The 12444-nt window shown below is 42.4% G+C and overlaps 1 protein-coding gene across 2 annotated transcripts in view; it reads right to left on the bottom strand.

Moving 5' to 3' along the window:
* LOC111973681 (leucine zipper putative tumor suppressor 3-like) overlaps positions 1-5862 on the bottom strand; it is a 26371-nt gene extending 20509 nt beyond the window's left edge. For both annotated transcript variants that reach the window (XM_024001062.2, XM_024001063.2), the window contains exon 1: positions 5675-5862. The gene's annotated coding sequence lies outside the window, so the exon portion shown is untranslated. The remainder of the gene's footprint in view (positions 1-5674) is intronic.
* Positions 5863-12444: the final 6582 nt, after the last annotated feature.

Genomic DNA, 12444 nt, shown 5'->3' with positions numbered 1-12444 from the left:
ACCAGAGGGCATCTTTGAGAAGCATTTGATAGCCTTCAATAGTGGCTGTACTAGAGAATTTAAAACCTTTTTTTGTAAGAACATAGTATATGGGAGTGATTTTAACAAACGTTGCTTAATTAATTTGCTTAATATTATGGTGTTTCTATTACAAGAAAAACGAAAAACCCTCTGGGTTTCCATTAGGATGGAATGGAAAATATGGCCCTGTACAATGTGACGGTCGGGAGTAGGCTACAGTACTTGGCTATTTAGCTAAAGAATCCCTGTGTTGTGCAGGCATGTGGGAGACTGGGGTTCAATTCCCCAACAGGGAGGAAGGAGTAGGCTGTCCTTGTAAATAAGATTTTTTTCTTAACTGACTTGCCTAGTTAAATAAAGGTTACACTAAGAGCATAACATTTCTACACCCTAATTTTATAATTCTAGTCTAACCAATACCCAAACGGAGATTCAGTGAAAATAAAAATCGCATTGATTTATCAAGACCAGTCCCCATGCTTGTCTCAGAGCAGCGCGAAACGGTGCTAAAATAGTTGTAGGCTATTGCTTCAAGTCCTATTGCTTCTAACTGCAATATGCTCTTTAAATAAATAAGACCTACACCACTTTTAACAGCACATTACTCAACACTAGTGAGACTCATGTTGCCTACGGTAGGCCTATAGTATATCGAAAAATATGACGTGACTCTCTGCCAATAATTACATAGAGGATTGGAGGATTCTAAATTAAAACCAAAAGCTGCTTCATGGGTCTCCCGGTGGCGGCCGGCACGGGTATCTGTAGCAATGCATTTTGCATTGCGATGACTTAGACAGATGCGCCACTGGGGAGGCCCCATTCACAAAGTATCAAAATACAGAGAGGTGTTGGTCAAGGTATATTGTCATGCTAATAGCCCAAATGGGTTATTATAATACTGTACATGGTGTCCAGGTCAGGATAACCAAAACATTTCTTTGTTATAGACTATCAGAAAGAATGTTGGTACTTATTTATTTTGATCCAAAGCCATGAATGAGCGAGTCACTCAGCTTTATGTAGGTGCCACTATATGTAGGTGCCGCCAAGTTAATAAACAGATCACTGACCATTTCGAATCCCACCGTACCTTCTCCGCTGTGCAATCCGGTTTCCGAGCTGGTCACGGGTGCACATCAGCCACGCTCAAGGTACTAAACGATATCATAACCGCCATCGATAAAAGACAGTACTGTGCAGCCGTCTTCATCAACCTGGCCAAGGCTTTCGACTCTGTCAATCACTGTATTCTTATCGGCAGACTCAACAGCCTTGGTTTCTCTAATGACTGCCTCGCCTGGTTCACCAACTACTTCTCAGACAGAGTTCAGTGTATCAAATCGGAGTGCCTGTTGTCCGGACCTCTGGCAGTCTCTATGGGGGTACCTCAGGGTTCAATTCTCGGGCCGACTCTTTTCTCTGTATATATCAACGATGTCGTTCTTGCTGCGGGTGATTCCCTGATCCACCTCTACGCAGACGACACCATTCTGTATACATCTGGCCCTACTTTGGACACTGTGTTAACAAACCTCCAAACAAGCTTCAATGCCATACAACACTCCTTCCGTGGCCACTAACTGCTCTTAAACGCTAGTAAAACTAAATGCATGCTTTTCAACCGATCGCTGCCTGCACCCGCCCGCCCGACCAGCATCACTACTCTGGACGGTTCTGACTTAGAATATGTGGACAACTACAAATGCCTAGGTGTCTGGCTAGACTGTAAACTCTCCTTCCAGACTCATATTAAACATCTCCAATCCAAAATTAAATGTAGAATCGCCTTCCTATTTCGAAACAAAGCCTCCTTCACTCACGCCGCCAAACATACCCTCGTAAAACTGACTATCCTACCGATCTTCGACTTCGGCGATGTCATTTACAAAATAGCCTCCAACACTCTACTCAGCAAACTGGATGCAGTCTATCACATTGCCATCCGTTTTGTCACCAAAGCCCCATATACCACCTACCACTGTATGCTCTCGTCGCCAGACCCACTGGCTCCAGGTCATCTATAAGTCTTTGCTAGGTAAAGCTCTGCCTTATCTCAACTCACTGGTCACGATAACAACACCCACCTGTAGCACGCGCTCCAGCAGGTATATCTCACTATTCATCCCCAAAGTTAACACCTCCTTTGGCCACCTTTCCTTTCATTTCTCTGCTGCCAATGACTGGAACAAATTGCAAAAATCTCTGAAGTTGGAGACTTTTATCTCCCTCACTAACTTTAAACATCAGCTATCTGAGCAGCTAACCGATCGCTGCAGCTGTACACAGCCCATCTGTAAATAACCCACCCAATCTACCTACCTCATCCCCATATTGTTTATATGTACTTTTTTGCTCTTTTGCACACAAGTATTTCTACTTGCACATCATCATCTGCACATCTATCACTCCAGTGTTAATTTGCTAAATTGTAATTACTTCGCTACTATGGCCTATTTATTACCTTACCTCCTCACGCCATTTGCACATACTGTATATAGACTTTTTTTTCTATTGTGTGTACGTTTGTTTATTCCATGTGTAACTCTGTGTTGTTGTTTGTGTCGCACTGCTTTGCTTTATCTTGGCCAGGTCGCAGTTGTAAATGAGAACTTGTTCTCAACTGGCCTACCTGGTTAAATAAAGGTGAAATATATATATATATTTTTTTAAATGACTGTGCCATCAACTTGATAATATATAACAATATTTTGGAGGTAATTTTGTTTTCAAAAAAACTAAAGTGAGCGATTGTAATCTGAATAATGGCCAAAATAATATTTGTAAAGGCAAAAACATTTATTTCTGTTTTTAGAGGGAGAGAAACGCTGGGCCAATTGTGCGCTGCCCTATGGGACTGGACGATTGGATGTGATACATAATAATAATACATTTTGTTGTATTATTTGTTTGGTCTTTTCTGGTAGATTAAACTGAAATTGCAACCAACCACGGCCGGTTGTGATACAGCCAACCTAACTAAGAAATACATTTGACGATAGAATTATCCCCCTACCCTCCTTCTAGGCAGGTCTATTGTCCAACTACTTGCTAATAGCCATAATGGCACTGTAGTACGTGACCGTGTGTGTTTGAAAAAGTATTTTCCAGTAATCAACCATTTGTTTACCTTTATTAGACAACTCTGTTCCAATATTTCTGTAATTCAGTGATATTTATTCCCATAGTAATTCATTATGGATCCATAACTAAATAAACATCGGCTTCTGAAAGAGTATTTTTGATCATTATTTAATTAACGAAAGCATAAAGATGCCATTATTAGTTACATTGTTTTAGTTTGACTAAGAACAGACTGGCACTAAGAACAGTGGGAACGTTTCCCTAGTCAGCTCCATTACAGTGACCCTTACACTGTTGCTCTGTGCTACCCAGTGTGGCTGGGTGGGGATCCACCCCCCCTCCCCCTCCCTTCCCCATGGGCTAGGTCCATCTTCTGTGCGCGGCACTGCGGCCCGTCCCATGCCCCCTGCCCTCGTGCCTTGAACCTTGCGTGCTTTCAGTAGATACAGCTGGAGAAATGCAAGGCAATCCCATTGTGCGTCACTCGGGAGCCATGACCAATATGACCAATATATATTGTCCTGCTAATAACAGGATTAATAATATATCAATGAGAATATCCAAGGGGCTTTTATATAATTCAAAATGAATAATAATCGCTTTATTTAAAAAATAACAATATTTTGGAGAATATTTCATATAACGTAAAATGAGTGAGAAAAAAAGCCATTCTTGAACATCGGGTGACATTGTTACTAATTTGTAAATAAAGCCAGTTTGCTATTTAGAATTATTTATTTATATCACGTTTCAGGTAAGACCCAGATGCAGACAATGTCGAATTAACAACAGTTTATTAATCCAACAGGGGCAGGCAAAAGACAGGTCAAGGCAGGCAGGGGCGCAGTAATCCAGATAGGTGTGGCAAAGGTACAGGACGGCAGGCAGGCTCAGGGTCTGGGCAGGCAGAAAACTTGAAAACAGGAACAATCGAGAGATAGGAACAGAGGGGAAAACGCTGGTAGGCTTGACGAAACAAAACGAACTGGCAACAGACAAACAGAGAACACAGGTATAAATACACAGGGGATAATGGGGAAGATGGGCGACACCTGGAGGGGGGTGGAGACAATCAAAAAAAGGCGAAACAGATCAGGGTGTGACAATTTCTGTTTTTAGAGGGAGAGAAACCAAAAACCTACAGTCGTCTCATGAGTCTCCCAGTCAAGGCCGGCACGGGTATTGAACCAGCATCAACACAGCTTGCACTGTTATGCAGTGTCTTAGACCGTTGCGCCACTCAGGTGCTGTACAACGTGACCGGTCGGGAGTGGGCTACACTACTACAGTAAGAGCAAAATAATTCTAATAAAATAAAATAATAAAAACCTTAGTGTAACTACAGTTTTAGTAAGTAATACTGAAGTCGTGCACAATTATCAGTTTCTATTTAGGTTTATGTCACCCATTCATTGTCAGTTAGAGAGACAGTAGGCCCCAAAAGCATAATCAGTGCTCTAACTCCCCCTTGTGCTGGTCTGGAACAATGAAGTGGTGACGCAGGGTACCGTACTAAACCATAAATTACCTCTAAGTACCGCAGCATAATCGCAAATATTTTAGTGGAGCAACCACTGTATGCAACATCCTATATTTATTTTGCCTTTATTTAACCAGGTAAGACATTRAGAACACATTCTCTTTTACAATAACGACCTGACCAAGATTGAGCAATAAACTGTGCAGAAAAGAAAACATTCAGTTACTATTCAGGTTGTTTCTGAACTTATAAATGACTTACGTGTGCAACATGTGTGTGTGTGTGAATGGGTGTGTGTGTGTGTGTGTGCGGATCTTTGTGCAGCTTGAGTGGGCGATTAGGCCCTGCCTACAAGGCAGTGAGTGAGAGGGCGGCAAAGAGGTATGTGCTCTTATGAAGTGTGGTTGTGTGTGTGTAGGTACACAATTGTTGACAGCTACATCAGGTTACATCTGGCTACTCTTGCACCTTTCAATCTGCAATGAAATTTAGATGGCGCGATTGCTGCAAAAGAGTGTAGGAGTATAGGCCTATATAGCCTTTTCTTCTCACTAACTCTCCCCTGTCGTCAAGACATTACAGACAGTAATGTGTGACGGTATACAGTATTCAACAGTACCCTCAATGCATTGACATGACAGAGGAAGAGAAGAAGAGAAGAAAGAGAGAGAGAGAGAGAGAGAGAGAGAGAGAGAGAGAGAGAGAGAGAATGAGTCGCTCCTGCCAGATAGGCTATAACCCCCACTCCATGTCCTTCTACACTATTTAATTCCACTCGGGTAAGCTATAGTAGCAGCCTAACTAACACACTGTCTCTCTACTGACATGGTCTCCTCTACTCTCACCCATGATTCTATCCACATCTCTCATCCCTCCCACCTTCTCTCTCCATCCCAACGTGACTATATCAGGATTCGAATCGCACAACTGCGTTTCCTGAAACATGAACAGTTATTATTAGATTGAAATGATTATAGTTGAAGTCAAATAACACGTATTTGTCATTGTCTGAGACGCTTTGATGTAGCCTGGGATACCGTATCGAACCATTACATCCCGTATGCCCTGTCTATAACATAGCCTACTCACTGTTTTCACCACCACCGTTGGTTTCGAGACACGACGATCGTAACAGCCGTTTATCCGTTAAACATACCCTTGGCCCCGTTCCGGTCGGTTCTGAAGGATAATGAAATGTTGTCAGTGGATGTTTTTTCCCCGATAATAGTCGCAGTCGGTGTCGTATTGATGATGGAGGCAGCGGAAGACGCGACTATCAGCTGTAACCAAACAACCCAGACACGCCCCTTCTTCTGCACGACAGAAACGCCCCTTTTTGCGCCACTCAACCATACAGGAGCAAAGGATATAGGCTACTGTCATCATCTATCAATCAAAAGTATTGGAAATAGCTGAAATCATATTTTCGACCACCTATAGTCCTATATATACAATTTGTCTGGGATGGCGCAGTCTAAGGAAATTGGCAATATATTCCTACCAGTATTATTGACTCTAGGTGCATAAAGTAATTTGTGGTGTAACAGTATGTTGAAGAGAGAAAGTCAGAGAAAGTCAAGAGAGAAACTCAAGTCAACACTCAGACTGAGACATGGACAGTGTTCATCAAGATGTCATGGCTGTTAAGAGGCTGTCCATACTGCTACACGGTTGAGAGGTTAATTGCTGTGTTCATAACACCTCGTAAATGTACAAATACCAGTATACCACTGGGAATAATCCACTTGAAGGCCCCTCCAACTAGAAAGTAATGGGAAATTCGTGCCATCGTGGGAGCCCCACCCATAGAGAATGATAGAGGACTCTAGTGGCAAAAATGCAAGTTTAGCATGGGCAGTGCCACTGAGGGCTTCCACCATGCTTCCGACATTTTAGTAGTGAACTGGGGAGGGATTTCTATGAGTTGTAGCCTCCATGCGCTGCCCATGCAGTCACAGATGATATAATGCACACAACTTGTCCAATCCTCCCCCATTTCTCCTTCACCCAAATCCAGATAGCTGATGTTCTGAAAGAGCTGCAAGATCTGGACCCCTACAAATCAGCTGGGAAAGACAATCTGGACCTTCTCTTTCTAAAATTATCCGCGGCAATTGTTGCAACCCTTATTACTAGCCTGTTCAACCTCTCTTTCGTATCGTCTGAGATTACCAAAGATTGGAAAGCTGTAGAGGTCATCCCCCTCTTCAAAAGGGGAGACACTCTAGACCCAAACTGTTACAGACCTATATCTATCCTACCCTTTCTAAGGTCTTCGAAAGCCAAGTTAACAAACAGATCACCAACATACCCTTCTTTGGACACTGTGTTAACTAACCTCCATTACAACTCTCCTTGCGTGGCCTCCAACTGCTCTTAAATGCAAGTAAAACTAAATGCATGCTCTTCAACCGATCGCTGCCCGCACCTGCCCGTCCGTCTAGCATCACTACTCTGGATGGTTCTGACTTAGAATATGTGGACAACTACAAATACCTAGGTGTCTGGTTAGACTGTACACTCTCCTTCCAGACTCACATTAAGCATCTCCAATCCAAAATGAAATCTAGAATCGGATTCCTATTCTGCAACAAAGCATCCTTCACTCATGCTGCCAAACATACCCTCGTAAAACTGACTATCCTATCGATGCTTGACTTTGGCAATGTCATTTACAAAATAGCCTCCAACACTCTACTCAGCAAACTGGATGCAGTCTATCACAGTGCCATCCGTTTTGTCACCAAAGCCCAATATACTGCCCACCACTGCGACCTGTATGCTCTCGTTGGCTGGCCCTCGCTTCATATTCGTCACCAAACCCACTACTGGCTCCAGGTCATCTATAAGTCTTTGCTAGGTAAAGCCCCGCCTTATCTCAGCTCACTGGTCACCATAGCAGCACCCACCCGTAGCACCCGCTCCAGCAGGTATATTTCACTGGTCACCCCCAAAGCCAATTCCTCCTTTGGCCGCCTTTCCTTCCAGTTCTCTGCTGCCAATGACTGGAATGAATTGCAAAAATCACTGAAGCTGGAGACTCACATCTCCATCACTAACTTTAAGCATCAGCTGTCAGAGCAGCTTACAGATCATTGCACCTGTACATAGCACATCTGTAAATAGCCCATCCAACTACCTCATACCCATTTGTTATTATTTTTTTTTTGCTCCTTTGCACCCCAGTATCTTTACTTGCACATTCATCTTCTGCACATCTATCACTCCAGTGTTTAATTGCTAAATTGTAATTACTTCGCCACTTCGGCCTATTTATTGCCTTACCTCCCTAATCTTACCTCATTTGCACACACTGTATATAGACTTCCAATTGTGTTACTGACTGTACGTTTGTTTATTCCTTGTGTAACTCTGTGTTGTTGTTTGTGTCGAACTGCTTTGCTTTATCTTGGCTAGGTCGCAGTTGCAAATGAGAACTTGTTCTCAACTGGCCTACCTGGTTAAATAAAGGTGAAAAAAAGAAAAAAGAAAAATAAATAAAGAGTCCTCTATATATCTCTATGGCTCCGACTCTCACATGCTGAACTCAGATATCACATACTAAGGGAACATCATTTTCAGCAGTTATATGCAACAACAAAACATTATTTATAAAAAACAATCTATTAATATGTTTTTTGAACACTATAATTTGTTTACGAGCATGATAGCTATTGCCATTAGCCAAAAGCCGTTCTCAACGGGTTCAAAGCACATGAACGCACACAACTCGTTACTCGTTGCCAGTTTACAGTAATATTTTCTGAGTTTCCAACTTATGAACGCAGCATATGGATGGATAACCAGAAGCTGAGCGCATGAGGGACAGTTTTGCCACAGATAGAACAATGAGACAGATATTTCACCAGATGAAGCATTCGGTTGGCGTTTCCACTCACTACCAAATATAGTGGTGAGAGGAAGCCCAGTGGCTGGAAGTGGTAGAAGATGGAGTGAGATGGATTTTGGCCGACATTCTGCAAATTTTCTCATCAGTGAATACAGTTTTCTGTTTCCAGGCCGTCATTGTAAATAAGAATTTGTTCTTAACTGACTAGATAGTTAAAAAAGGTTAAATACAAAATAAAAAATTCCAAAACTAGAATATGTTACAAACAGAGTGGACTAAGTTTTGTAGACTTTAACCTTTGCCAAATTCTCAAAAAATTGCGTTGTTTAGGAGTGCAAGGGCAAATTTTGTTATTAAAGGACATCATGCTAATTAGAAGCATGCTGGAAACCTTGTGGATGTAGCCTAATGTAGCAGAACATTCTGATAACTCTATGGAGCCCTAATTGCTCTTGGACAGATTCTGCGTGTAAAACAGGCCGTGACAAACTTTCTGGAGAATTGTACTTCAGGGTAACAGAGATTAATGGAGCCCCAAAGATGACAATCTCTCTCTCTCTCAAATGATACCAACACGTTGGGGTTGCTATGGAAACATGCTTCATTTGCTCTGTGATCATGTCAAGGAGATGAGGAAGGGGTTGCAATGCAGCAAGGAAGAGGAGAGGGAAGAGAGTGTGTATGTGAAGAAGAACGTATTGCCCAGTTTTATCTCGATCCCTAAAGACCTCGATATCATTTATGTAATCAGAAATGAAGGTGGCACTGAAATGTGACATAACCGGTGTCATAAGTTGACAGGAAACAGAGAGATCAGTGATAACCTGAATCCCAGAAATAATGCATTGTCTGACTGCACCATGTGTGGAGGCTGCAATCTGTATGGTGACTAAGGCAGATTGGAGATGCATCCTAGGATGTGGTTATGGATAAGAACAGAGCCAAGTTAATGTGCTGCTATAAAAAACATATTGTGAGGTCAACGTTGTTATATACGTAGCCTACAGTAAACACAGGCTGTTAAGTGAAAAAGTGAAATCCCATAATTAACTTAATTTGTTTCCTAGCGTGTTACAGTCTGTCACGTTCCTGACCTGTTTTCTGTTGTTTTTGTATGTGTTAAGTCGGTCAGGGCGTGAGTGTGGGTGGGCATTTCTATGTTATGTGTTTCTATGTTGGTAATGGGTGGCCTGATATGGTTCTCAATTAGAGGCAGGTGGTTTTCATCTCCTCTGATTGAGAACCATATTAAGGTAGGTGGTTTCACATTGTTTGTCGTGGGTGGTTGTCTCCTGTGTCTGTGTTTGTCGTGTTTGCCACACGGGACTGTTTCGGTTTGTTTGTCCGTTCGTTCTTTTGTGTAGTCATTTTCCTGTTCGTGAGTTCTTCGTTGTATGTAAGTTCGCATGTCCAGGTCTGTCTACTCCGTTTTGTTATTTTGTTAGTTATTCAAGTGAAGTTCGTTTTCGTTACTTGTTTAATAAATATCATGTCAAATCACAACGCTGCATTTTGGTCGAATCCCTGCTCCTCCTCTTCGGATGAAGAGGAGGAGGAAATCCGTTACACAGTCTAACTACATAGGTTATTTTTTGGAAGTTTGAAGTTGATGTGCCTCTTGGTTTGCACTGTTCGTGTCAGTGCCCTCTATAGCTGGCAGCTCTGCTGTTAGTGTACATGAAGCAAGGGTTATGGGACAAGAGGAAAGTGTGGAGATGGCACGTGAAAGTAAAAAAACAGTCTCAGCATCCCCCTGTTACTGTGGAATTGCCCATATAGGTCATACAATATGTTAATGATACCTTTAAATATGTCATATACTGTCAATTTCCTTCAAGTCTGAGTCCTTTAAACACATTCACAAAATGAAAAATATTGTTTGTCAATTTGTTTGTCATTGATAAAAATAATCATCATGTTTTCCCATTCCATGACCATGACACTTAACATATTCTGTGACACAACATTAACTGACCAACTATCAACATCTAATCTATATCTCAGGATGTATCTTAAGACATTTAGTCATGCAAAATATAGCATCCACACGAGATAGCGTTAGTTCTTCCTGAGTGTAACGCCTACTCCATCATAAAAGACACTCATCTCTCATTGGCAAAACCCACAATCCCTCTCATTGCATATTCTCCTCTCATCAGCGCTAATCTCTCTTTCTCCTTGTTCCTTTCTAGGATGCAGGCTGATCTGATGTCCAACCTCCTCTTTTCTGACTCTAGGAGCAGGGCTTTGGCCGCAAAATGACCATGCAGGTGAGTTCTTTCTTTGTTTCTGTCTGTCCGTCAATCCATCTGTGGAGAAACCAGACCATTGTCAGAAATGTACAGTAACTATAAATACTCCCCGATGTATTTGATCTACCAGGTGGTGTGCGAGGCTCCAGCCTGGCTCGGTCTTTCTCCTGGTTGCTCAGTCTGGGGACCAGCTAAGGATGCTGAGGGAGGATCTGGAGGATTCTGTGGTGGTTCAGGGGGGGCTGGTGGTCCGCTGTGTTCCTGCAGACCTGAGCAGGAGAGAGGGGGTGGAGGAGATTGGGTTGTCCGGGAAGAGGTCACTCGATATCGATCATGTGCCCCTCATCAACACTGGTGAGATGCCTTCTTGCTCTCTTCCTGTTTCTACTCTCTGCTGCTGATTGCTGGTGAGAGAGTGGTTATAATCAATTAGTGTTGAACACAAACTACAGAAATTCACATGCAACTTGAACTATCACACAAATCTTGCACAGGAGATTTGCATGGATATTGGGGTAACTCATCTCTGTTCTCCGTGCAGGCCTTCCTCCATTGGTGCTGTACTGTACAGGGAAGGCTGCCTGAGAGATGATGTTCAGAGACTTGGCTGAGGAGGAACAAGGTCTCAGGGTGCTCAATTATGCTCCAGGTGATAGCACAGGGACACAACTATAGAATTAAAAGTTTTTGGAATAGACATTACAAAGCAATAGACATTACAAAGCAATGACTGGCAGCTAATGTTGGGTGTTAATAATAATAATCTGTCAGAATTAGCTGCAATTCTAATTATTGATTCCAGAGATATCATCTGATTCCATTTGGCCCTATCCAAATCCCTCTGCTACTGTGTGTTCCCGCAGGTCCTCTGGACATGGATATGCAGGCGGAGGCATGGCGGGGCTCAGGGGATGTGCATCTGCGTCTGTACTGGACCTCCATGAATGCACAGGGACAGCTGCTGACCTGGCCTTATGCCATCCTACTTGACACCCCACCTAGTCAGAGAGTCAGAGAGAGAAAGAGAGAGAACATGAAAGAGCGATAGAGAGAGAAAGTGCCAGAACATGGTGGAGGAAAGGAGAAAGTGGGTAATGGGTTAAAGTTAAGGACAAACTATTGTAATTATACTGTAATAATACAAATTGTTTGATCACCATATTGATTTATTAGTTACAGTATCTGCTACTACTGTACTATGGTTGCATTTACTGCAAAATATACAGTGCATTCGGAAAGTATTCAGACCCCTTGACTTTTTCCATCAATCTACACACAATACCCCAAAATGACAAAGGAAAAAGACGTATTTAGAAATCTTTGGAAATGTATTAAAAATAAAAAACTGAAATATCACATGTACATAAGTATTCAGACCCTTTACTCAGTTCTTTGTTGAAGCACCTTTGGCAGTGATTACAGCCCTGAGTCAATCAATCACATTTATTTATAAAGCCCTTCTTACATCAGCTGATGGCACAAAATGCTGTACAGAAACCCAGCCTAAATCCCCAAACAGCAAGCAATGCAGGTGTAGAAGCAAGGTGGTCAGGAAAAACTCCCTAGAAAGGACGGAACGTAAGAAGAAACCTAGAGAAGAACCAGGCTATGAGGGGTGGCCAGTCCTCTTCTGGCTGTGCCGGGTGGAGATTATAACAGAACATGGCCAAGATGTTCAAATATTCATAGATGACCAGCAGGGTCAAATAATAATAATCACAGTGGTTGTCGAGGGTGCAACAGGTCAGCACCTCAGG

This window comes from Salvelinus sp. IW2-2015, linkage group LG15 (genome assembly GCF_002910315.2).
Source record: "Salvelinus sp. IW2-2015 linkage group LG15, ASM291031v2, whole genome shotgun sequence".
NCBI lineage: Eukaryota > Metazoa > Chordata > Actinopteri > Salmoniformes > Salmonidae > Salvelinus > Salvelinus sp. IW2-2015.
This window is presented reverse-complemented; position numbering and strand designations above follow the sequence as displayed.